This window comes from Mobula birostris, chromosome 9 (genome assembly GCF_030028105.1).
Source record: "Mobula birostris isolate sMobBir1 chromosome 9, sMobBir1.hap1, whole genome shotgun sequence".
In the NCBI taxonomy this organism is placed as follows: Eukaryota; Metazoa; Chordata; class Chondrichthyes; order Myliobatiformes; family Myliobatidae; genus Mobula; species Mobula birostris.
In genome coordinates, this window is record NC_092378.1 from 142624730 (window position 1) to 142649526 (window position 24797).

General features: G+C 43.5%; 1 long non-coding RNA gene and 1 other non-coding gene across 5 annotated transcripts in view; both read left to right on the forward strand.

Annotated features, from left to right (window-relative positions):
• The first annotated feature begins 611 nt into the window (after positions 1-611).
• trnat-cgu (transfer RNA threonine (anticodon CGU)) lies at positions 612-683 on the forward strand. Its single transcript has one exon. It is a non-coding gene; the product is annotated as a tRNA-Thr (tRNA).
• LOC140203147 (uncharacterized) overlaps positions 647-24797 on the forward strand; it is a 124922-nt gene continuing 100771 nt past the window's right edge. For all 4 annotated transcript variants that reach the window (XR_011887298.1, XR_011887300.1, XR_011887301.1 and 1 more), the window contains exons 1-2: positions 647-796; positions 21608-21732. This is a non-coding gene — a long non-coding RNA (uncharacterized lncRNA). The remainder of the gene's footprint in view (positions 797-21607; positions 21733-24797) is intronic.

Consider the following 24797-nt stretch of genomic DNA (forward strand, 5'->3'; position numbering starts at 1 on the left):
GGAGATATAGCAGAACACTAATGCTGTAGCACAAGATCAGCGATGAACTAGTTGAATGACGAAACAGATTTGAAAAGTCAAGTGGCGCATACCGGCTTCTATTTCTTACGTTCGCAAGATATTTATATTTTGTTCAAAAATGTTTCCCACCTTGATACAATGACTGTACTTAAAAACTCACTAAAATGTTGTTTAGGATCACATAAAAGTACATAAATGCAAAATATTTATTTTCTTTTGAACTGACACTGCACTTAATCTTATTTGATTCATCGAAAAGATTTGGAATTAACTTTTGAGAAAACTTATTAAGTGCTGTCTGGAGGGGTTGATTGGGCTTCTCCTCGCCTTCTGGCTTGTAGTTAATGTAGGTGGTTGGATGAGGTGTAAGATGTGATATACATTACGTATGGGGCTTGTTCTGCAACCAAAAGTGGAATTGACGTCTTAGTTACAGCACTGAACAAATAGGATACGCCGAGAGGGTGCAGGGTTAGTCACTTCTGTTCCACGCGCATGCCCATAGCTCAATCAATAAATATATATCCTGGTAGTTACGTCGCGCATTACTCAGTCGAAAGAAATCGAATGTTATATTTTTCTGTAGCGCAGGCGCGGTGGCCAAGTGGTAAGGCGTCGGTCTCGTAAACCGAAGATCGCGGGTTCGAACCCCGTCCGTGCCTCAGGGATTCAAAAGCAATTATTTTGAAACCCGGCGAAGCCAGCCAGTTTCTCAGAACGTTAATTCCCAGGCCTCAGCGTACAGACGTCCATCCATTTATTAATTGGCAGTAAGGTAACCCGGATCTATTGAAAGTTTGCATTAATTTCTGCGGTGTGTCCATTCGGTGGGATAACATTGATTTTAGACATTTGATCATGTCCCAAAGCAATTTATGACTGTTGCATCCGGTTGCTAAGTTGTAATATTCCACATTTTTGTATTTCCACAAGTTTATAAAACAAATCAGCTATTTCTCTTTTGGCAATTAGTGTCCAAAGCCAATTAGACAAACTAAAAACTTCTATAAATTATTCCTGCCAAGAAAAAAATTTCCGAAGTATTTGAAATGTTCTAGATTCCGTAATCATATTTCAATTTAACTTTGAAATGTTTTAACTTTCTTGTTCACGTTACTATTTCAAATTCAAATAATTTAAAGTAATAATTAATCATTTTAAGGAGTAGAAAATATTGTTGATTGCTCCACATTGTTCGTGACCGGATAGCCACGTTATATGTAAATACTTGTCAAAAAGGTGAACATTCAAAATTTAATCGTGTTGAACACCCTACTGAATCAAGTCCGATATCGTGCTGATTTAATTAGCAAGTCTTCAAATGAACTTTTCAAATCTACACAAATATAGGTTCAGAATTTGCTGTTACTTATTACCGCTGTAGGGTACATTAATCAAAATCTCTATTACTGGGCACGACCTATGTTCTTCTCGTTTTTGTCTGCAGAGTTTGGTTTACCACCTCAAGTAAGATCATTAGAACGTTATGGAATCCCTCTGCAGATCGCATTAGGATGACACATTATAAAGACAGATAATAGAGGAATAATCAGAAAAGATTGTGCTGATACTGGAAATCCAAAGTAACACATTCAAAATGCTGGGAGTTTGAAACAGCCTCACTTTTCAACAGTTCAAGCTCACTTTTCTAAACATGTTTTTGCACTTTGTGGTAGACAATTGCGCAATTCGCTTAAATATTTGATGCTGTTTTAATTAGAATGCAAATATGTTAATTTTGGCCATAACGAAGGGTTGTGTTCGCTCTTTTTAAAAATGTAGCCTGTTGGCTATCATCAATATTCCTTGAAGTTTGGAGCTATTTAATCATCGTGGTGGAATTGCTCGTATGTTCAGATCTGCACCAGCAGAGGGCGCAGAAACCGCGAACTAGCCCGAGCGAAAGGCTGGCATCGCTCCGAGCTCTTCCAGTAACGGAACTTGGAGAAACCCGGCGCCCCGAGCTCCTGGAGCCTTGCAGGTTAGCTGGCATACTCGATACAGAGTGTTCTGCTGTCTTCTAGAAAAAATCAAATCTGTAAGAGTAGAACTTGGTTCTTAAATTTGAAGTGCGTGGTTAAACCTGTTACAAAGTTTAATGAGACACTTTGCATCAAAACTACCGTCCAGAGAAGCTGGCTTAAACTTCACTGATCTTTCAGTTATTTTTAAAGGATAGAAAAATCACCCCTTTTTATAGGATAGAAGATCCGCCAATCCAGTTTATTAAATTAAATTCTAGACAAGCCGTCTCCGCTTTTATTTCTGTTCTCTAGTGTTCGGTTTCAATGTTTACCAGTAGCATACAAGCCCATCGGCCCATCCTGTTATCCCGACCAGGAACCTGTACCTTTAGCCTGACCTCAGTGGTTGGAAAGATGTTGGAGACGACTGTTAAGGATGAGGTTTCGGGGCACGTGGTAAAATAGGCCCAAGTCAGCATGGTTTCCTTAAGAGAAAATCTTGCCGGGCAGATCTGCTGGAAGTCTTTGAGGAAAGTGGTCAGGTGTCCGGCTCTATGCCTCAGAAGGGAAGGGGGTGGGAAGAGGCGAGCTGTGGTAGTAGGGGAGCATCGCACACAAAATGCTGGAGGAACCCAGCAGGCCAGGCAGCATCTATGGAAAAGAGTAAACTGTCTACGTTTCAAGCCGAGACCCTTGATCAGGACTGGGAAAAAAGATTAAAAATTAGAACAAGAAGGCGGGGGGGGGGGAGCTTGTATTTGTGGTGATAGGGGATTCGTTAGTTAGGGAACGGACAGGAGGTTCTGTGGGCGAGAACGAGATTCCCAGATAGTTTGTTGCCTCCTGGGTGCCAGGGTCCGGGATATCCCGGATCGAGACCTCAGCGTTAAGTGGGTGGGCAAACAGCCGAAGGTCGTGGCCCATGTAGATACCAATGACATGAGTAGGATGAGTGACAGGGTTCTGCATAGGGAGTTCAGGGAGTTGGGTGCTAAATTACAGGGCAGGACCTCCAGTATTGTGATCTCAGGAATTGCTACCCGTGCCACGTGCCAGTGAGGCCAGAACTAGGAAGATTTTACAGTTTAACACATAGCTAAGGTGTTGGTGGTGGAGGGAGGGCGTAAGATTTTTGGATCATGGGTTCTCTTCCAGGGAAGGTGGGACCTGTTCAGAAAGATGGTTTGCACCTGAACCGGTTAATGAGGGGTGGTGGAGGAGGGGTTGAGACTAATATCCTAGTGGGAAGGTTTGCTAGTGTTGCACGGGAAGGGGGTGGAGAAGGGTTAAAAGAAGACATGAGGTTGCCCTATCAGACAAGGTAAAAGAGAATTCTAAGGGACTCTACAGATATGCTAAGAGCAAGGGACAAAAATTGTTCTTTGGAAGATGAGAACGATAATCTATGTGTAGAGCCAAAAGAGTTGGTGGAGATCAAAATGGACTTTTTTCCGTCTGTATTTACTCAGGAGATGGACAGAGTCTGTGGAGGAGAGGCAAATCAGCACTGAGGTCATGAACTCTCTACAGATTACAGGGGAGGAGGTGTTTGCTGTCTTGGTGCAAATTAGGGTGGATAAATCCCCAGGGCCTGACAAGGTGTTCCCTAGGACCCAGTGGGAGGGAAGTGAAGAAATTGCAGGGGCCCTAGCAGAGATATTTAAATCATCTTTAGTGACAGGTGGGGTACCAGAGGATTAGAGGATGGCCAATATAGTTCCATTGATTAAGAAATGGTTTAAAAGTAAACCAGGAAATTATAGGAACACACATAAAAAAGTGCTGGTGAACGCAGCAGGCCAGGCATCATCTACAGGAAGAGGTACAGTCGACGTTTCGGGCCGAGACCCTTCGTCAGGACTAACTGAAAGAAGAGATAGAAAGAGATTTGTAAGTGGGAGGGGGAGGGGGAGATCCGAAATAATAGGAGAAGACAGGAGGGGGAAGAATGGAGCTAAGAGCTGGAAAGTTGATTGGTATCAGTAGTGGGAAATCTATTGGAAGGTCTTCTAAGGGACTTGATATATGAGTACTTGGATAGACATGGACTGATTAAGGATAGTCAGCATGACTTTGTGCATAAACACGAGGAATTCTGCAGATGCTGGAAATTCAAGCAACACACATCAAATTTGCTGGTGAACACAGCAGGCCAGGCAGCATCTCTAGGAAGAGGTACAGTCGACGTTTCATGACTTTGTGCATGGTAGGTTGTGCCTACCTTATAGAGTTGTTCGAGGAAGTTATCAGGAAGGTTGATGAAGGCAGGGCAGTGGATGTTGTCTACCTGGACTTTAGCAAGGCATTTGAAAAGGTCCTGCATGGGAGGATGGTCAAGAAGATTAAGTTGCTCTGCATTCAAAATGAAGTACTAAATAGGATTAGACATTGGCTTTGTGGGAGTAGCTAGAGAGAGGTAGTAGATGGTTGCCTCTCTTGACTGGAGGCCTGTGACTAATAGAGTGCTGCAGTACCTGGTGCAGGGTCTGTTCTTGTTTGACATCTACATCATTGAACTAGATGATAATGTGGTTAACCTGATCAGCGAATTTGTGGTGACATCAAGATTAGGGGTGCAGTGGACAGTGAGGAAGTCTAACAGAGCTTCCAGCAGGATCTGGACCAGCTGGAAAATTTGTAAATGGAATTTAGTGCAGACAAGTGTGAAGGGTTGCACTTTGATAGGACCAACGAGGGTATGTCTTACACAATGAACAGTAGGACACTGAGGAGAGTGGTAGAGCAAAGGGAGCTGGGAATACAGATCCATAAATCATTGAAAGTGTCAGGACAGTTAGATAAATTGTAAAGGAAGTTTTTTTTGCATATTGGCCTTCATAAATCAAGGTATTTATTACAGGAGATGAAATGTAATGCTGAAGTTGTATAAGATGTTGGTGAGGCCTAATTTGAAGTATTGTGTGCAGACTTGGTCACCTACAATTGAAAGATTACAGAGAAAATGTACAAGGATGTTGCTAGGGTTGGAGGACTTGAATTATAAGGAAAAATTGAATAGGTTAGGAATTTATTCCTTGGAACGTAGGAGATTGAGGGAAGATATGATAAAAGTATTCAAAATTGTGAGGGGTATAGATAGAGTAAATACAAGTAGGCTTTTTCCATTGAAGTTGAGTGGGACTACAACTAGAGGACATGGGTTAAGGGTGAAAGGTGAAAAGTTTAAGGGGAATATGTGGGGAAGCTTCTTCGCTCAGATGGTCGTGAGAGCGTGGAATGAGCTGCCAGCAAGTGTTGTTCTAAAGAAAGCTAACATTCTATTCGCCTTTTTATCACCCTATCTACTTGTGTTGCCAGGGATCTTTGGATATACACCAGACTTCCGTTGTTCTTCAACAATCCCTGTCACTGTGTGTCCTACCCTTATCTGACATCTCAAAATGCATCACCTTGCACATATCGAGATTAAATCCCATCTGCCATGGCTCTGCCCATTTCACCAGCTGATCGATATCCTTCTGCAGCCTAAAGGCTGATTTATACTTGTGCGTCAAATGTACGCCGTAGGTACCGCGTACCCTATGCCGTAGGGTGATGTGCACCTCCCCAAAAATGTAACTCGCGCGTCGCGACGACGCAGACTGCAACAACTGTGATTGGTCCGCGTGGTAGCATCGCATTTCCTCATACGCATTTCCGGTTGCTTTTCTCCGCCATGGCTGTACACTGATGTGAAGTAAATGGTTGGCGACGATGAACCAAATCGTCAAATCTACCTGCCGACATCCGAAAATATTTGAAATGCATTTCCTCGTCCATGTCCCTCACGAAGAAACTCAACACAGTGGCATAGAAACCCCACCGCCAACTAGCGTTTTGGCGGTGAATTGCAGAGTGACACAGACACAACTACGCATGCTCGCTACGGCGTAGGGCAACGCACAAGTAAAAATCAGCCTTAAAGCTGTCTTCAACACTGCCAGTTGTTGTGTCATCTGCAAACTTGCTAAGCATCAAAGTCCCAGTACCAATCTCTGCAGTACACCACTTACAATTAGTCGACTTCCAACCAACTCTAACCTTCTGTCTCCCATTACCTAATAACAATTTTTTTAAATATTTTGGCGATAGAGCATGGAGTGGGCCTTTGCCAGACCCTCGAGCCACGTTGCCCCAGCAACCCCACAACCCTGATTAACCCTAGCCTAATCACAGGACAATTTACAATGACCAATTAACCTAGCGGGTGTGGCTTTCGACTGTGAGAGCACACCTGCACACCGGAGCAAACCCCACACATTCTACGGGCAGGATATGCAGAGACCCCTTATAGAACGGCGCCGGAATTGAACTCCAAACTTCAGAACACCCTGAGCTGTAATGGTGTCATGCTAACCACTAGGCTAACGTCACACCCCATATTTGTTTAATAGTTACTTTGGACATCCTCCACGGTTCGGTTTTTGGTCTAAGGGCCTAATATAAACATTAAAATGTACAAAGCTTTTACAGACTGTATATATAAATCAGCTTGCTTGAGTTTAAAAAAAAAACAAATCAAAATAAACTCTTTGATTTATTGAAATACTCAGGAAAAATTGTAACTGATATAAAGAGAGGAAATAGTATTTGGTTATCCGGTCTCCTAATGTATTTAGCTTTACTTATTTTATTTTCTTAGCTTTGTAACTCTAAGTGTGGTTCCTAAGGTTGTTATAACTGGGGAATGTAGTGAAGATAAGCTCCCACTATCTATTAAATGCTCCCAATGGCGTGCATCTCAAATAGCCTCGACTAAATCCAGCTCCTGGCCTTCATATGTGGCTTAGCTACTAAGCCTAGCAGAACTGTTTCTGCTGACAGGAAAAGAGGTAAAGGTGGGTTACTACACCCCAAAGTCACATCAGGCAGATGGGGCTCATCTGCCAAGGTTGACAGCTCATCTAGGAGAAACATAGAAAACCTACAGCACAATACAGGCCCTCGGCTCACAAAGCTGTGCCAAACATGTCCTTACCTTACAAATTACCTAGTGTTACCCATACCCTCTATTTTTCTAAGCTCCATGCACCTATCCAGGAGTCTCTTAAAAGACCCTATCGTATCTGCCTCCACCACGTCGCTGGCAGCCCATTCCACACACTCACCACCCTCTGTGTAAAGAAACTTACCCCTGACATCTCCTCTGTACCTACTTCCAAGCACCTTAAAACTGTGCCCTCTCGTGTTAGCCATTTCAGCCCTGGGAAAAAGCCTCTGACTATCCACATGATCAATGCCTCTCATCATCTTATACACCTCTATCAGGTCACCTCTCATCCTCCGTCGCTCCAAGGAGAAAAGGCCAAGTTCACTCAACCTATTCTCATAAGGCATGCTGCCCAATCCAGGCAACATCCTTGTAAATCTCCTCTGCACCCTTTCTATGGCTTCCACATCCTTCCTGTAGTGAGGTGACCAGAACTGAGTACAGTACTCCAAGTGGGGTCTGACTAGGGTCCTATATAGCTGCAACATTACCTCTCGGCTCCTAAGCTCAATCCCATGATTGATGAAGGCCAATGCACTGTATGCCTTCTTAACCACAGAGTCAACCTGCGCAGCAGCTTTGAGTGTCCTGTGGACTCAGATCCCAAGGTCCCTTTGATCCTCCACACTGCTAAGAGTCTTACCATTAATACTATATTCTGCCATCATATTTGACCTACCAAAATGAACCACCTCACACTTATCTGAGTTGAATTCCATCTGCCACTTCTCAGCCCAGTTTTGCATCCTATCACTGTCCAGCTGTGACCTCTGACAGCCCTCCACGCTATCCACAACACCCCCAAAGAAAACGCTGATCGCAAATCTTGGCTGCCTTGCAGCTATACACCCTCATGGGGAAGGCATCGGGAGTGAACCCAGCGGGAAAAATCCGGAGCGGAAGTCCCTAAGGCAGTCCTACATTGAGCTCAACACTGACCGGCAACTCCTGCGATGCTGCTGGTGCCAAACTGTATCAGTCTCTGCTGTTCCTTTCGGTTCATCAGATGTGTGGGGAGGGGGAGCTTGCCCTCCATATTGTACTGCCCAGGCTTGCATATCTCGACAGCCAGAACGCAATATCCATGGTCGACTCTGACCGACGGAGGCTTCAATAATTCTGAGGGTGAAGGCATTCCGAATTAGTTTCCACTTTTCATATTTTGATATAGTACAGCACATCAGGTTTTCATACTGGATTTGAAAACTCACTGAATGCAGAGGTAAGTAATGAAAATGTAGAATCATATTCAAATGTACTGCATAGGCAGATACCATTCAGTGTGCTGTATTGTTCTGACTCTTTATAAGAGCAGTCAGGCATTATATTCCATTGCTTTAATTGTAATCCATCTGGGAAGGGAAATGAATGGATGACTGAGGGGACGGTCACCAACCTTTCGAGGCGAGTCTGGTATTTTGCTTAGTGAAAAAGCAATTCGTGTCATCTCCCCTCAATGATCTTTGCTAAATGGCTCATATGCCAGAGAGAATTACTGTTCACTATCAAGACTGCAGTGTAAGAGTTCTTATTTTCATTGCAAAGAGTCAGGAATATAATGAATTAAAGATTCAAAGTGCATTTATTCTCGACGAATGTATAAATTATACAAATTTGAAATTTGTTTGCTTAACAGGCAGTCACAAAAAAGGAACCTGAAAGAACCCAATTTAAAAAAATAAGACCAACCCCCCCAATGCCCACGGAGAAAGAAAAAAATACAAATCATGCATCAACGGAAGCGAGCGAAAACAACAGCATTCTGAACCAATTTGGGTCCTTGGATCCAAGTCCTCAGAGCAGCTCAAGAGTAGGCCCAAAGCCTCAGAACTCAGTTCATCACATTAGCGGGGCAACTCGTCACAAAGTTCGCAGACACAAAGCACAGCAGTCGGGGGCAGTCTCACAGCCTTAGCATCATGCAGAGAGGAGCCCTCAGATTCTGGGCCAGCGTTTAAATTACTGAGTGTCACAAGTTACTAGACCTGCTTAATCCACTCATTCCAGTTACCCTGTACATATGTCAGCTGTATGTCACACACTTACGTGCACTGTACCATCTTCCCTTTTTTGTAAAGGAATTATTCACACCATTATTTACAGATTTAACCTTTTATAGGTTTCCCAAGTCTCTGGGATACTCACACCTGAGATGTTGGTGCTTATCATCAAGTTAATTATATTTATATATATTCTTCGGCCTCCGTTGGTCAGGGTCGACCATGGATGTTGTGTTCTAGCTATCTGGATACGCAAGCCTGGGCAGTACAATATGGAGGGCAAGCTGTTGCACATGTAGCAAGCTCGCACTCTCCACGCATCTGATGAACCCAAAGGAACGGCAGAGATTGATATAGTTTGGCACCAGCTGCATCGCAGGAATTGCCAGTCAGCATTGAACTCAATGTAGGACTGCCTTAGCGACTCCAGCTCTGGATTTTTCCTTGGGGCTTACGCCTGAAACCTTCCCCGTGAGTGGGTATAGCCACAGGGCAGTGGAAGTTTGAGATTCGAGTTTTCCTTCTCCTGGATGAGCTGCCAACTACGGCTGGAGAGCACCATCTGCCTGAAGTGACTGGTTTCAAGGCGTCAGTAACTCTCCTTTGCCCCTTCTCCTGTCAGCAGAAATGGTTCCACCGGGCTTAGTAGCTAAGGCAAATGTGAAGACCAGGAGCTGGACTTGGTTGTCAAAGGCTATTTGAGGCACATGTCATTGGGAGTATTTAATAGAAAGTGGGAGCTCCAGCGGCTATAACAACCTTAAGGAACCGTATCTAAAGCTTTATACATTTTAACGTTTATACTGGAGCCTCAGACCAAAGACTGAACCATGGTGGAAGTCCAAAGTAACTGTCAATTAAAAAACACGAAGCTTGTAACAGGAGTGAGGGTGATAGTGGAGAGTTAGTTGGAAGTGGTGTACCTTAGAGATTGGTACTGGGACTTTGATGCCGACGACACAAAAATTGGTGGTGAGGAGGATGGCCTTGGGCCACAGAAAGATAATCAATCAGCCAGTAAAGTGGACAGATATTGGGCAGGACCACTGGGACCAGAGGCATGGGTCGGGCTGGTGCGGCTCACTGCTTCGTGACATTTACTCCTTCTCTTCGCTGCACTGAGGCTGAGGCCTTGTCCAGCTGCTCCGGACTCCGTAATGTTTACTCCACTAGGCCCCAAATTGAGGCTGTGGCCTGCAGACCTGCTCCAGCTGCTTTTTGGGCCTCATGTCTGAGGACTCACTTTCGTTCTAAATGCTATTTGCTTACTTCTATTGTTTGTATGCCTTTTTTTTGTGTACCTGCACATTGGGTTGATTGTTGGTCTTTTTTAAATTTTCATTTTTGATTTTGTGGCTGCCTGTAAAAAAAACAAATCTCATGGTTGTATAATGTATACATACCTTGATAATAAATTTTCTTTGAACTTTGAGAAGGGTTTCCATCTCCTTGACTCTCTTCAGTACTATCTTTTATTGTTGAATTTACAATCTCCTCTAGTTCAGCTATGGAATATACATGTAATCAGTTTTCAATATTGTGTATATCTCTTACAAGATTTAGTGATTTACATGCACATATTTAAATCTAGCTCATATTTTCTCAACATATCTCCTTATTCTGTTTCACCTTTCACTCCCTTTCCAAAGGTTAATTTTGTTAGATGAAGTTAGCACATAAACTCAATAGTGTTATTTAACACGTCTCTTTCCTTGGCCTGAATTGTGATTTCAATTCTGCCTCATCTGCTTCTCTTCCACACATCCCACAAGACTTGGCTGAACTGAACTCTGTCGTGTTCAGAATCTTCGACGTGTTGGTAACTTACCTGCTGTGGAATGTGCTGCTGTTCTGTACTTGGGCAAGAGATCTGCTCATTAATGTCTCGTTGTTAAACTTGAGTACCCTCTCAAACCTGTTTCTTCAATGTTTCTTTAATAATCTCTTATCACTGCACTGTTTGATATGAGATGAGATCACAAAATAATCATGTGCTTAATGTTACCTCATTATTGGTTTCTGAATCCCCTTTGCCATGAGATTTCTTATGAAACCCATGAACACCACCTCATTTTTGCTTTCTTTTGCAATATTTATTTACTTACTCATTTATATTTCTTATTGTAATTTATAGTTAAAATAAGAATTGATTTCTCCCTCCCTTCCTCTTTTCCCCATTCTGACCTTTTACTTCTTCTCACCTGCCTATTACATCCCCTGCGTCCCCTCCCGCTTCCCTTCCTCTGATGGTCCACTCTCCCCTCCTATCAGATTCTTTCTTCTCCAGCCCGTAACCTTTCCCACCCACCTGACTTCACCTATCACCTTCCAGCTCACCTCTTCCCTCCCCCCAACCCCCACCTTTTTATTCTGGCATCTTCCCCCTCCCTTCTCAGACCTGAAGAAGGGTCTCGGCCCAAAATGTCGCCTTGTTTCTTCATTTCCATGGATGCTGCCTGACCTGTTGAGTTCCTCCAGCATTTTGTGTGTGTGGTTTTGTTTAAATTGACAACTCTGCCATTCTCTCCAAGTAAAACATTTAATATAGGCAATCTCACAAATCTTTGAGCGTTTCCAGCAATTAGCAAGCCTGCAATTTTCGAAGTACACTTCTCAAAGTACTTTGTGTATGTAAATTATAGTCATTTTTTAATGTAACTCTGTAATGCTGCCGCAAACCAACAAATTTCACAACATATATCAGTGATAATGAACCTGATTCTGATTCTGGGAATTTAGTAAAAGATTCTAGCATCTCTCTCGTTAGGCGAACTGAACCAAACCCTCATCGTGTTTCTTAGCAGTGTAGTCACTTTGATTATCCATGAGTAGAAAGAGTTATTGACCCCTTTCTCCCAAAAATCATTGGTTTCTCAATGGAAAAATCCTCTTAGTCATTTCCAACTGGGTAAATGTTTTCTGCCTGTTGGACAAGTTCACTTATCTACAACTTTTGAAGATCGTCATCCAGCACAGGTCAATGAGTAAGATGCTCACAAGGTCAGAATAAACAGTCAGAATCTCTTCTAAAGTATGATTTCTCAACTCACTCAATGTGGTGTCTTTCATTGATTCTACTATGGTTATTATTTATTAGGATTTTATTGAGTATGCCCACAAGAAAATGCATCTCGGGGTTGTATATGTTGACATATATAGTACGTACTTTGATAATAAATTTAGTTAGATCTCTGAAGAATACCCACCACCCACAGCCATGATCTCTTCTAGCAGCTGCCATTGGGAAGCAAGTATTCGAGCTTTGGGTTTCACAACATCATAGAACCATAGAAACTACAGCACAGAAACAGGCCCTTTGGCCCTTCTTGGCTGTGCCAAACCATTTTCTGTCTAGTCCCACTGACCTGCACACGGACCATATCCCTCCATACACCTCCCATCCATGTATCTGTCCAATTTATTCTTAAATGTTAGAAAAGAACCCGCATTTACCACCTTGTCTGGCAGCTCATTCCACTCCCACCACTCTCTGTGTGAAGAAGCCCCCCTTAATGTTCCCTTTAAACTTTTCCCCCCTCATCCTTAACCCATGTCCTCTGGTTTTTTTCTCCCCTTGCCTCAGTGGAAAAAGCCTGCTTGCATTCACTCTATCTATACCCATCATAATTTTATATACCTCTATCAAATCTCCCCTCATTCTTCTACGCTCCAGGGAATAAAGTCCTAACCTATTCAACCTTTCTCTGTAACTGAGTTTCTCAAGTCCTGGCAACATCCTTGTAAACCTTCTCCGCACTCTTTCAACCTTATTAATATCCTTCCTGTAACTTGGTGACCAAAACTGAAAACAATACTCCAGATTCGGCCTCACCAATGCCTTATACAACCTCATCATAACATTCCAGCTCTTATACTCTGATTAATAAAGGCCAATGTGCCAAAAGCTCTCTTTATGACCCTATCTACCTGTGACGTCACTTTTAGGGAATTTTGTATCTGTATTCCCAGATCCCTCTGTTCTACTGCACTCCTCAGTGCCTTACCATTTACCCTGTATGTTCTACCTTGTTTTGTCCTTCCAAAGTGCAATGCCTCACACTTGTCTGTCTTAAACTCCGTCTGCCATTTTTTAGCCCATTTTTCCAGCTGGTCCAAATCCCTCTGCAAGCTTTGAAAACCTTCCTCACTATCCATTACACCTCCAATCTTTGTACCATCAGCAAATTTGCTGATCCAATTTACCACATTATCATCCAGATCATTGATATAGATGACAAATAACAATGGACCCAGCACTGATCCCTGTGGCACACCACTAGTCACAGGCCTCCACTCTGAGAAGCAATCCTCCACTACCACTCTTTGGCTTCTTCCATTGAGCCAATGTCTAAACCAATTTACCACCTCTCCATGTATACCTAGTGACTGAATTTTCCTAACTAACCTCCCCTGCGGGACCTTGTCAAAGGCCTTACTGAAGTCCATGTAGACAACATCTACTGCCTTCCCTTCATCCACTTTCCTGGTAACCTCCTCGAAAAACTCCAATAGATTGGTCAAACATGACCTACCACGCACAAAGCCATGTTGACTCTCTCTAGTAAGCCCCTGTCTATCCAAGTGCTTGTAGATTCTGTTTCTTAGTACTCCCTCCAATAACTTACCCACTACCGACGTCAAACTTACCGGCCTATAATTTCCCGGATTACTTTTCGACCTTTTTTTAAACAACGGAATAACATGACCCATTGTCCAGTCCTCCGGCACCTCACCCATAGACACTGACATTTTAACTATTTCTGCCAGGGCCCCTGCAATTTCAACACTAGTCTCCTTCAAGGTCCGAGGGAATATCAGTTCCAAGAACAGTTATTACCCTTTAAACATCAGGCTCCTGAACTAAGTCCATTCACCTCAACATTGACCTGCTGTAATTCCACAACCTTTGGGACTAATTTTAAGGACTCTATAACTCATTCTCAATATTATTATCTATTTATTTATCATTATTATGATTATTTGTTTTTCACTGGTTCTGTTGCATTTCTTTGTATCTACTGGGAATGCCTGCAAGAAAATAAATCTCAGGCTGGTAAATGGTGATATATATGCATTTTGATAATAAATTTGCTTTGAACTTTGAACTTTGTGATCACTCCATGCCCCTACTTAATACAAACCTTGTCCGATCAACAACTTAATCTGTCAGCTATGGTACTGTCTCATCTCTTAATCCAGACATCTGCCTGCATCTGTCCATTCCTTACACATTTTCTTATATACTCATCTTTTTTTTCTTAGAGATACAGCACGGTAACAGGCCCTTATGAGGTCAATTACACCCACGTGACCAATTAACCTACTAACCCGTAAGTCTTTGGAATGAGGGAGGAAACCGGAGCACCCGGAGGAAACCCACTTACACAAGCGGTGGGGAATGACCTGGGTTGCGAGCACTGTGATACCATCACAGTAACCGCTACACCACTGTGCTGGCCCACTTTGGAGTGATATCTTTCCATGTCTTTCCAACTACAATACGGAACAGTACAGCACGGAGTGGGTCCTTTGGCCTGGTGTGCCATTCTTTTCAGAGTCGTATTTACTTATCATGCGTACGTCGAACATAGGGTGGAGTGTGTCGTTTCCATTAACAATCAACACACCGAAAAATGTGCTGAGGGGCAGCTCCAAGTATCGCCACACGTTCCAGCACCAACATAGTACACCTGCCCATTCTTACCTGCAGTTAGGGCCCCAAACAGTCCTTCTAGCTGAAGCAACACTTCACTTGTGAATCAGCTGAGGTTGTCTAACACACACCGAGATGTGCTGGTGTGACCCATCATAAACTGGGAAACCACTTCGTTAAGCACCTCCACAAGGAACTTCCCAATGGCCAAACATCTTAATTCCCATTCCCATTTCAACATGTCAGTCCATGGCCTCCTCTTGTGCCACAGTGAAGGCAACCCAAGGAGGGGGAACAACACCTTAGATTCCATCTGGGTAGCCTCCAACCTGGCGGTATGAATATCAATTTCTCCTCCCCTCTTCTTCTATTTCCCACCCTGGCCTTTTACCTCTTCTCACCTGCCTATCACCATCCCCCTGGTCCCCTCTTCCTTCCCTTTCTCCTATGGTCCATTCTCCTCTCTTATCAGTTTCCTTCCTCTCCAGCCCTTCACCTTTCCTACCCACTTGGTTTCGCCAGCAGCTTTTGTGTTTTATCAGCAGAGCATGCCTACAATGCTCAACACAACAACACAAACAGCAGCGACAACAATAGACTAGAATAACACACACAAAGTGCTGGAGGAACTCAGCAGGTCAGGCAGCATCTATGGAAATGAATCAACAGTCAGCGTTTCAGGCCGAGGCCCTTCTTCAGAACTGTAAAGGAAGGGGGTAGGCGCCAGAATAAAAAGGTGGGTGGGAGGGGAAGAAGTATAGCTAGAAGGTGAAAGGTGAAGACAGGTGTGTGGGAAAGGTCAAGGGCGAGGGAGGAAGAAATCTGATAGGAGAGGAGAGTGGACCATAGGAGAAAGGGAAGGAGGAGGGGCACCAGGGGGAGGCGGTAGACAGGTGAGAAGAGATAAAGGGTCAGAGTGGGGAATAGAAGAAGTGGAGAGGGAGAGGGAAATTTTTTTTACCGGAAGGAGAAGTCGATATTTACGCCACCAGGTTGGAGGCTACCCAGGTGGAATATAAGGTGTTGCTCCTCCACCCTGAGGGTGGCCTCATCTTGGAACAAGAGGAGACATGTCGGAATAGGAATGGAGATCACATTAAAATGTTTGGCCACCGGGTAGTTTGGCTTTTGGCGGATGGAGAGGAGGTGCTCGACAAAGTGGTTCCCCCAATTTACGACGGGTCTCACTGAGTCAACGGCTTACCCGTGGCACTTGATATTTGTCGAAGTGTGTGTCCCTGGATGGGCAGCTGGTCATCGTGTGCTGGTTTGGGCAGGATGGCTGGCATGATGTCAGACCCCAAAACTCCCATTCAATCGTTTCTGCTCACATTGCTGTTCATATCTTCTGGCATCCATTGGTCCCAGCGCCTGACATTAAAATTGGAAATTGGTCTACAGTTAATCCCTTCTGTTTGTTTGTTATGTGCTGTGCTGTATGACGTGGGTGATCACGGTCTTTCCAGTCATCATGATAGCTCTTGGCAAATTTTTTGACACAAGTGGTTTGCCATTACCTTCTTCTGGGCAGTGTTTTTACAAGACAAGCAACCCCAGCCATTATCAATACTCTTCAGAGATTGTCTGCCTGGCGTCAGTGGTCGCATAACCAGGATTTGTGAGATGCACCAGCTGCTCATACGACCATCCACCACCTGCTCCCATGGCTTCACGTGACCCTGATCAAGGAGCTAAACAGGTGCTGAACCTTGCCCAAGGGTGACCTGTAGACTAGCAGAGGGAAAGAGTGCCTTACACCTCTTTTGCTAGAGACATATCTCTACGCAGCTAACTCCCAAGAGGGCTGCACACCTTTTAAAAGTGCAATTAAAGCAAGAAGAGTTTTTTTTAAATAAGCACTCTTTAAGGAGATTGCAATGAAATTAAATATGAAATGAGAGGACATGCTTTTCGGATTAGAGGGGACATTTATAGGTAATGTGAGGAGCACGTTATTTTTTACGCAGAGAGCAATACGTGCCTAGAATGGGCACGTTAAGGTGTAGTAGTGGAAACAGGCACTTTGGTGGAGTTTAAGAGACTTTCAGATAGACACTAAATATGAGGGGGTTGGAGGAATATGGGTGAATAACAGGAAGATGTCATTTAGTGCACATTGGTATCAAGACTGGCAGAACATCATGGGCTGAATGGCCTGTCCCATATTGTACAGTTCTGTGTCCTATGAAATTGTAGGATGGGAGAAAAAAAACTGTCTATGAATTACTTAGAACTGTAATATTCTTTCGTTTCTAAGTTCTTGGTCATAGATAGCAGCCAGTTCTTGATCATTATCTATGATTATACAGAACTCCACGGGCCTGGTACCAGCTGAAAGTTGACTTTGACTTGGCAGCTGGGATTCTTTTTTGTTTTAGATGGTTTTATCAATTTAAATACCTAGAATGGGAGTATTTCAAAAGTTACTCAAGATCTTAGAATTAGCTTCAGCAGTATCACTTTGGCATTTTAGACAAGGATACCATGGAACTAAATACGGATACAATAAATCTGATTCATGTTACATGATGTTTTCAGGATTTTGCAACGTTCTGGGAGCATCACTTCTATTTCAATCTATTTTTTTCCAGGAATAATTGTTAACATATGTCCTTGAATATCTTTGCAGAAGAAACCAGCGTACAACAGATACCGTAACACCATAGAAGTAAAGCTTCCATTTTAGGATTTTGTAGCTCCACTCACTAAGGTTATTGGGGTTTGGGTAGATTTCTGAGCCGAACCAAAATATGGGTAGTGTTGTGCCCTGTCCAGTGGCAACACCACCGATAATGATGCAGTGACTATCTAACATCAGCTGTGCAGTGCCCCTGCCCGAGATACCAAATGAAATGCCCCAATGAAGTCAAGGAGTAAGGATTATATAGATTAAAGATGAGCTTTATTTGTCACATGTACACCAAAATCTACAGTGAAATGTGTCACCAACACACATCAAAGTTGCTGGTGAACGCAGCAGGCCAGGCAGCATCTCTAGGAAGAGGTACAGTCGACGTTTCAAGAAAAACACACGTTTTTGTGTCATGAAATGTGTCATTTGCGTTGATGGCTGACACATTCCGAGATGTGCTGGGGGCAGGCCGTTATTGTCACCATGCCTCTGGCATGCCCACAACTCACTAACCCTAACTCTAACTGTTAGAACCCAGAGGAAACTCACAGTGTCACAGGGAGAACGTACAAACGCCTTAGAGACAGCGGCAAGAATTGAACCCTGATCCGTGATCGCTGGCAATGTAAAGCATTGCGCTAATCGCTACACTACCATGCTACTTCCATTTTGGAAGTGTTTTTTGAAGGGTCTCAGCACAAACTATCGACTCTTCATTTCGCTCCATAGATGCTGCCTGAGCTGCTGAGTTCCTCTGGCATTTTGTGTGTGTTGCTCGAGATTCCCAGCACCTGCAGAATCTCTAGTGTCTCAGAGGACCAGAGGAAATTCTCAAAGGACTCTCTCAAAGTAAGCATTAAGGAGTGTGATTTTGACACTGGCAACTGGAGGTATTAGCCGAGGCAAGACTGTCTGGCATCACTATAGCACAGAAACAGGCCATTTAGCCCATCTACATGCTGAAATGTTATTCTTTGTGGTCCCATTGACCCATATCTGGATTAAAGCCTTCTGTACCCCTCCCATCCATTTACTTATCCAAACTTCTCTTAAATATTGAAATCAAACCCACATTCACCAGTTCCACTGTCAGCTCATTCCACACTCTCACCACCCTTTAAGTGAGGAGGTTCCCGTTAAATATTTCACCTTTTACCTTTAACCTATGATCTCCAGTTCCAGTTTCACACAAACTCAGTAGAAAAAGCCTGCTTGCATTAACCCTATCTATACCCCTCATAATTTTGAATACATCTATCAAATCTCCCCTCATTCCCCTATGCTCCAGGGAATAAACCTATTCAACCTTTCCCAGTAAAACTCCTGTCCTCAAGTCCTGGCAACATCCCTGTAAACTTTCTGTGAACTCTTCCATCTTGTTGACATCTTTCCTGTAGGCAGATGACCAGAAATGCACACAATACTCCAAATTTGGTCTTGCCAATGTCTTATACAACTTCAACATAACATCCCAACTCCTGTATTCAGTAATTTGTTTATGAAGTCCAATGTGCCAAAAGCTTTCTTTAGACCCTCTCTACTTTCAAGGAATAGTGGATCTGTGCTCTCAGATCACTCAGTCGCAGCGTCCTACCACACTTCCCAGTGTCCTACCATTCTCTGTGTCAGTCCTCCCAAAGTGTAACACCTCCCAATTGTCTGCATTAAGTTCCATCTGCCAATTTCCAGCCCATTTTTCCAGCTGATCCAGATTCTGCTGCAAGTGTTGATAATCTTCCCCACTGTCTACTATGCCCTCAGCCTTGGTGCCACCCACAAATTCGCTGATCCAGTTTACCTCATTATCATCCAGATTACTGATGACAACCAGTCAGAGAGGCAACCATCTACTCCTGCTGCCTGGATTCTCCTGCAAAGCCAGTATCAAATCCAATTTACAGCCTCGTCCTGAATGCCAAATGGCTGAATCTTGTTGACCAACCCGCCATGTGGGACCTTGTGAAAAGCCTTGCTGATGTCCATGTAGCCAATATCCACTGCCTTCTTCAACTTTCCTGGTAACTTCCTCAACAAACTCCATTAGATTGGTTAGACATAACCTACCACACACGAAGCCATGTCTATCCAAATACTTACCTAACATTCAAATACCTTCTAATGATTTACCTACTACTGATGTCAGACTCACCGGCGTATAACTTTCCAGCTTATTCTTAAAGCCCTTCTTGAACAAAAAACATTAGCAATCCCCCCTACCCCCCCAATCCTCTACCAGCTCATGTGCGGAATCATCACATGAGGGAGGCTGTGTTCAACCTCCAGGCAACCTTCTCACTGTGGAAACATTGCAGAAAGGAAAGGAATGGAACTAGACCAAGTCACTCACAGTCTGGCCTCACCATCAGCAACCATCGCAGCCAAAGCCTCAAATATTGGGCTTTCCAGTCACTCACCTACACTTACCTACAACTCTCCTGTGGAATACGTTGTCCTTGGCCATGGCTGGGGAGGAGAATTACTGCCACACTTGCAACAGTGCCAGTCCGGCTCCTGTTACCTTCAAGACTTCAATAGTTCCATTAGCATTACAGTTAGCAAGCCACATTTGGAAGTCTCTGTGGAAAGCCCCATCCAAACGGTATAAACTTTCCTTGAGTGACATTCTGAAACAAAGAAGAGCAGATTTGCTTGGATTGTGGAACTCAGCAGATCAGGCAGCATCACCTCCAGCTGTTTGTGCATGTTGCAATAGATGCTGCCTGACCTGCTGAGTTCCTCCAGCACTTTCTGTGTGTTGCCCTATCAGTCCGTGACACAATTTTCTGTGTGTTCCAGAACCTGCAGAATTGCTTGTGTTGATAGCCTGGACAGAGAGGATGTGCAGAGGGTGTTTCCATCAGTAGGAGAGTCTGGGATCCGAGGACATAACTTCAGAATTAAGCGACGTCCCTTTAAAACTGAGATATGAAAGAATTTCTTCGACTAGAGGGTGGTGAATCTGAAATTTGTTGCCATAGATGGCAATGGAGGACAAGTCATTGGATGTTCTTAACACAGAGATTGATAGGCTCTTGATTTGTTGGGGGGGGGGGATTAAGAGTTACAGGGAGATGAAGTGAGAAAAGGATTTTTAAATAGTCAGCTATGTTTCCATGGTGTAGGAGGCTCGATGGGCTGAATGGCCTAATTCTGCTCCTGTATTTAATGATCTTATGGTTGCTTAAGGATTGATAGATAATTGGAAATGCTCGTGGGTTTAGTTGACCCACAGCTGAAAGAATTTATGGGATTTAGATTCCATGTCAAGAGTCAAACCCACCAAACGTGCTTGGATCCACTCACCCTACTACACAAGACCAAACTCTGTGAGTTACCACCATACTGATAGGTAGAGGTGACAAAGGCTACAGATGCTGGAATCTGATAGGTAGAGGTGGCAAAGGGGTGCAGATACTGGAATCTGATAGGTAGAGGTGGCAAAGGGGTGCAGATACTGGAATCTGATAGGTAGAGGTGGCAAAGGCTGTAGGTACTGGAATCTGATTTGTAGAGGTGACAAAGGCTACAGATGCTGGAATCTGATAGGTAGAGGTGGCAAAGGGGTGCAGATACTGGAATCTGATAGGTAGAGGTGGCAAAGGCTGCAGATACTGGAATCTGATAGGTAGAGGTGGCAAAGGCTGCAGATGCTGGAATATGATAGGAAGGGGTGACAAAAGGGTGCAAAGTCTCTATCGTGGACTGAGAGTGGGAAGGGGAGAGGGAGAGGGAGGGAGTGGGAAACACCAGAGAGACATCCTGCAATTGTTTGGAATCAAATGACCTTGCCTGCTTTTTCAGGGCTGGGTTTAACTGTACCTAAGCCACAGCCCCACCCATGGGACTTCTTCTCTGCTCCTGTCCCACACCCCTCCCATGGCACTCCACCTTCGTCATTCCCAACATCTTTTGCTCCCACCGGTACAGTGCAAAAGTCTTAGGCACCCTCACTAAATACATGTGCCTGAGACTTCTAGTACTATATACACCTTCAAAAGGTGATGCTTTAAAAAGACAGCATCCATCATTAAGGACCCCCACACGCACTCTTCTCATTGCTACCATCAAGGAGGAGGTACAGGAGCCTAAAGGCACACAGTCAACTTTCAGGAATAACTTTCTCCCCTCCGCCATCAGATTTCTGAATGGATAATGAACCCATTAATACTACTTCAGTATTTCCCCTCTCTTTTTGCACTCCTTTTTCATTTAATATATAAATTTTATATTTTTTATTATTATGTATTACAATGTACTGCTGCTGCACACAACAAATGTCATGACATCTGCTGGTGGTATTAAACCTGGTTCTGATTTTGATACTACCTGAGATTCATTTTCTTGCAGGCATTCACAGTAGAACAAATACAATAGAATCATTGAAGAACTACACACGAGGACTGACAAACTCCAATGGCCATATGCAGTGTTCATGCCGTTGGGCTGTAGAGACTCCCCTGGAGGAATATGAGGTGTGTTCTGTATTTAATATTTCAGTAATGTTTGAGTAATATTGTTTGATTAAGCATTCTTTGATGTTTACATAATTCATTATGGGTATATGTAAAAATAGATTTACATCATGACACTACCACGTGATGTGTACGTGCCTTGCTTAAAGTAAACACAAATTAAGACTTGCATCTCTCGGCTCTCTTCCTTTGAATTAGTTTAATGTTTTGAAGTTATGAAACATACCAAGGTGCTGCTCCTCTAGGCAATGCACACAAAATGCTGGAGGAACTCAGCAGGCCAGGCAGCGTCTATGGAAAAAAGTAAACAGTTCTTCCCGTTTGCCTTTAGCCTCACCCTGGCAGTGGTGAGCCTGAGGAGAGGCTATCCATGGGTTTGGTTGGTTCTTCCCGCGTTTTGTTTGTTGATCCAGATTCCAGCATTTATCATCTCTTGTTTCTGTAGGACTGCTCACTTTCCTTGGCCAGTAGCCTCTAAGTGAGAAGGGTTGGGGCGAGATGGGTCAAATGTGGGCAGATGGGACAACCTTCAATGGGCGTCTTGGTTGGCCTGGACAAGTTGGGTTGGAAGGGCCTGTTTCTGTACTGTGTTACTCTGTGAGTCTACAGTGCAGGGAACACAGAGACTTTCCCTGTGGAGCTGGGAATAGCAGAGACTTTCCCTGCGGAGCTGGGAATGGCAGAGACTTTCCCTGGGAAGCTGGGAATGGCAGAGACTTTCCCTGCGGAGCTGGGAATGGCAGAGACTTTCCCTGCGGAGCTGGGAATGGCAGAGACTTTCCCTACTTGTGTACTTGCGCTGATCTGTCTAATTTGTCTGTTATTTCAGAGATGCTTTGTGCAGTCAGTTTTGAAGATTGCTAGGCCATTTCAGATTGCAATAAGAAGCAACCATGTGTTATTGTGGTGTACAAAAGGACCTTTCCTCCTATTAAGTAATATAAGGGCATGTAAGGGAATGTAATGGTTCCATTAAGAAAGGAAACACAGTCCTGTGCAAAAGTGTTAGGCACCCTAGATTTTTTATAGGGTTTCAGATGGAACGGCCTCCACAGAGCCCTGATCTCAACATCATCAAGGCTGTCTGGGATAACCTGGAGAGACAGAAGCAAGCGAGGCAGCAAAAGTCAGCAGAAGAACTGTGGCAAGTTCTCCAAGATGCCTGGAACCACCTACCAGCTACTGCACGACAGTGTACCTAAGAGAATTGATGCAATTTGAAAGGCAAAGGATGGTCACACCAAATATTGATTTGATTTAGTTTTAAACTGTTCATGCTCTTTACAATAAATATTTTGATATTTAGAAACCTTTTATTTCATTATTTTTGAAAGCAACTTTGCTTTACTTTTTTTTTACATGCGCTTTAAACTTTTGCACAGCACTGTAAGTAACTTGAGACGTTCATAAACCTACTCACCATATCCATTAATCTTTTCCTGTCTCTAGGTTTATATCAAACTCACATGGACACGTTGAACAGCTAACATATTGAAAGCTAGCAAAAGGATTATTTGCCAAATTCAGTTCAATAAAGAACTCTTGCTGTTATATTAGTTTCAAAGTGATTTCGCTGTGTGTTCACAAAGTGAAAACTGGACACATACATTCAGTGGCCATTTTGGAAGGCACCTCCTGTACCTAATAAAGTGGCCACTGGGTGTATGTCCATTGCCTTCTGCTGCTGTAGCCCATCCACTTCAAGGTTCAACATGTTGTACATTCAGAGATGCTCTTCTGCACACCACTGTCATAACACGTGGTTATTTGGGTTACTGTTGCCTTCCTGTCCACTTGAACCAGTCTGGACATTCTCCTCTGACCTCTCCCATTAACAAAGCATTCTTGCCCACAGAACCGCTGCTCACTGGAATTTTTTTTTGGTTCTTCACACCATTCTCTGTAAACTCTAAAGCAGGGGATCCCAACCTGAGATGATCCACAGATCCCCCCCCCCCCCCGTTAATGGTATTGGTCCATGACATAAAAGAAGTTGGGAATCCTTGTATTCGAGACCATTGTGTGTGAAAATCCCAGGAGATCAGCAATTTCTGAGATACCCAAACCACCCTGTCTGGCACCAACAATCATTCCATGGTCAAAGTCACTTGGAACCAATTTCTTCCCCATTCTGATGTTTGGTCTGAAAAGCAACTGAATCTCTTGACCATGTCTGCATGCTTTTATGCATTGAGTTGCATGGTTAGCTGATTAGATATTTGCGTTACTGAGTGTGTAGTTCTTGGAGGAGTCGAGACCCAAGTCCACGAGTGTGACTTCTAATTAAACATCAGATCAGACATCATAATTTGTGCCTGTGTTTCATTTATAAACCTCTCTGTTGCCCTCAGAGTGTCTGCAGTTCAATAAACCACTTAAATTCTTCAAAACTGTTATAATCCTATGTACGTCTTCAATTTATTTATTACTTAAGCAACATTTAGAGGCACCTTTACTTCAAGGGACAGTCAGAAGGAATAAATGATCCACATAAGGGTATTGCCACAGGACACCAAGATTGTATAAATAAGCATTGCTGGCACACACTGAGTCGTATTTTTGTCCAGGAAATACTCATAATCTATATTCACATTGCATCACTTCACAGGAATATGTTGTTTAATCTTAACTCAGCAGCTGCCAATAAGGTCAGGAGTTAACATTAACCCTTAGCTGTTGAACCGAACACCATACTCTCTAGTACAATAACGGCTGAAATTAGATCTTCACTAAAATGCTGTTTGTCAGTTGATAATTAATTACCTGCCTTGCAACGTTATAAGCCACTCGAAGGGTCAAATGATGTCACGCATCATAAGGGCAAACTTGGAAAGTGTATACAGTCTCCTGAAAACTAAGGGATGAAATTACACGATTTGGATGCGTTGCATGTTCTGCAGATAAATTCTGAAAGCTTTAAATAAACTTGCATTGAAGAGCTTGTTTCGATGCACCGCATACTCGGCACATGATGTGAGATCATGTGGTCCTTAGTTCTGAGAAGGTGACTCCTGGCTCTACAGAGCGTCTCTGAGTGAATCAGGGGCAAGTTACTCTGTAGGAGG